Source organism: Pipistrellus kuhlii, unplaced genomic scaffold (genome assembly GCF_014108245.1).
Source record: "Pipistrellus kuhlii isolate mPipKuh1 unplaced genomic scaffold, mPipKuh1.p scaffold_m20_p_31, whole genome shotgun sequence".
In the NCBI taxonomy this organism is placed as follows: Eukaryota; Metazoa; Chordata; class Mammalia; order Chiroptera; family Vespertilionidae; genus Pipistrellus; species Pipistrellus kuhlii.
The window spans coordinates 2264983-2267657 of record NW_023425531.1 but is presented as its reverse complement, the minus strand read 5'-3'; the positions used below and the strand labels follow the sequence as shown (position 1 = coordinate 2267657).

The 2675-nt window shown below is 55.2% G+C and overlaps 1 pseudogene; it reads left to right on the top strand.

The window, feature by feature from the left end:
- The first annotated feature begins 467 nt into the window (after positions 1 to 467).
- Positions 468 to 1532, top strand: LOC118731535 (annotated as a pseudogene).
- The last annotated feature ends 1143 nt before the right edge of the window (positions 1533 to 2675 follow it).

The following is a 2675-nucleotide window of genomic DNA, read 5'->3' as shown; positions in this document are numbered from 1 at the left end:
AAAAACTCTTATTTTAAGAAATTACAGATACATATGTGTGTAGGCTTGGTGACCCTGTCACAGTCAGTCAAGCTCCCTCAGCACAGAATCCCTGTGCTATCCTCCCCGTACCCCAAAGCTCCAGGATGTATGTCCCCATCTCCGCCTCTCCCCTCCCCTCCGCAATCCCGCCCCCACCCCTCCTCCATGTTGGCTTTGGCTTCCAAGGAGTTCCCAAGCGCCACCGCCACTGAGCCCTGGTGGGCAGTACCAGGCTGCAGGGCCAGCGGGACTCGGGCAGCGTGGCTGGGATTAGAGGTCAATTAAAACAAAATGCCTGTTTTAACGTGGAGGTCCTGCTTTATTCATGTCCCTTTTTCATAAATGAGGAGGCAAATGGAACGTGTTCATTTGTATGTTTATGTGGGGGGGGGGGTGGAGGGGAGTGGGTATGAGGAAAACAAGGGTTTTTGAAATGGTTACTCTGGCGGCGGCCTTGCTCACCTGTGGTCCACGAAGATGCAGCTCAAACCCATGGAGATCAACCCCGAGATGCTGAACAAAGTGCTGGCACAGCTGGGGGTGGCCGGCCAGTGGCACTTTGTGGACGTGCTGGGGCTGGAGGAGGATGCACTGCGCTCGGTGCCCACGCCCGCCTGTGCGCTGCTGCTGCTGTTTCCGCTCACCAACCAGCATGAGAACTTCAGGAAAAAACAGATCGAAGAACTTAAGGGACAAGACGTCAGCCCTAAGGTGTACTTCATGAGGCAGACCATTGGGAACTCCTGTGGCACCATCGGACTTATACACGCCGTGGCCAACAATCAAGACAAACTGGAATGTGAGGATGGGTCAGTCCTGAAACAGTTTCTTTCTGAAACGGAGAAGTTGTCCCCCGACGACAGAGCAAAGTGCTTTGAGAAGAATGAGGCCATTCAGACAGCCCATGACGCTGTGGCCCGGGAAGGCCAGTGTCGGGTAGGTGACAAAGTGAACTTTCACTTCATTTTGTTCAACAATGCGGACGGCCACCTCTAGGAACTTGCTGGACGCATGCCTTTCCCGGTGAACCACGGCTCCAGGGCAGAGGACTCGCTGCTGCAGGATGCTGCCAAGGTCTGCAGAGAATTCACTGAGCGTGAGCAGGGGAAGTCCGCTTTTCTGCTGTGGCCCTCTGCAAGGCAGCCTAAGTCCTGTGGGAAGGAACTTGCTCTTCTCCCCTCTGCCCTTCACTATCAAAGTACACCCCTACCAGTGTAGTCTGAAAATGCTTGTGTTGTAGACAACAGCGATTCTCCTTTGCTTCTGCAGCTGTATTCCCTCTTGATCACACCCAAGCGCTAGCCGAGTTTAGCTGTCGATTGAGAAGTCTGATGTAAGCTTCAGATGGCAAAGCATTTCCCCATTATATGTCTTGTCCTTCACTATATAATGCTTTAAATGGCTGCTTTGTTTTGTGTCTGTAAAGGCCTTGGATGTGGTTTCAGTTGTTTGTCCTTAAAAGGAATAAAACTTTTCTCTGGAAAAAGAAAAAAAGAAAAAAAGAAAAGAAATGGTTACCGAGTTTAAAACAGAAATTTGAAGTGTCCTGGGGAGAAAACATGTGGCTGCTGACCTGCCAGATGCCAGCGGCTCCGGGGCAGCTGCCATCAGCATTAGCCTTGGGGGCATGCGGCCTAATGTCACCTGTCCTGCCTCGGAGTGGGCACCTCGGGTTGGAGCCCTGGCCCCACCACCTAGCCGTGCATGGCCTTGGCCGCAAGGAGCACCTTCTCTGTGCCTCTACTTCCCCGTTAGTAACGCGAAGGCAATAAAACTACACACAGGTGCTTTAAAGATTCCGGTGAACAGTGTCGCCAGGACCACGCACGGTGCCAGCCAGGCGGGCCCTGTTGGTCCTCCTACTTGCCTAGTGGACCTGGGGCCCAGCGCGCGACCTCAGAGGGCTCAGCTTCCAGAGGCAGCCCTGGGGCGCCTGTTCTTCAGGACTCGGAGCCTGTTCTCTCCCAGGCACTCGGTGGTGGGTTCAGCACCGTGGACAGCAGACAGCCCGCCCAGCCCGCTACCGCCCCAGCTATGGCCGGGCTCCATTCGCTGGCAGCACTTGGGCCCCTTCCTGGCAGCTCCCGCTCACAGACTCCCTGTGAACTGTGTGGACTTGGTGTGAGGCTGACGCTGGGGTGCTGGCCTTCCTCCGGGGAGGGGGGCGAGGGGGGGTATTTGCTTCCAAGTCCAAATCTCTCTTCTCCAGTTCAGGGCAGGATTTCTCTAGAAGAAATCCCCAGTTTCCTTTGGGGCTGCTGTCTGCAGGCGCAGCGCTGGGATAGAAAGGGTGAGGCAACGGTTACCAGGGAGAAGGATTGGGAACCACACCTGGAAACCCAGGACTGTGTAGCTTGGGTGGGAAACTGAAGGAAATTTTGAGAAGAGACAAAGGGGAGAGTACATAGCACAGAGCCAGAGAGCCAAGTCCAGAACGAAGCAAGTGCCGTGAATGGACTGCGTTGGTTCGATAAGGCGCCCAGGACTGGGGAGTGGGCACCAGCATGGCCTTTGCAGGGCTGCATGGAGCTGGGCCGGCTGGTGGACACAGAAGATGGAGCACCAAGGGGACAGAGACCTAAGCGAGCGAAGCCCACAGAGGGGGCGTGGCCACATGGCTACGCTTCCTTTCTTCTTCCTAGACCTTTCCTGGG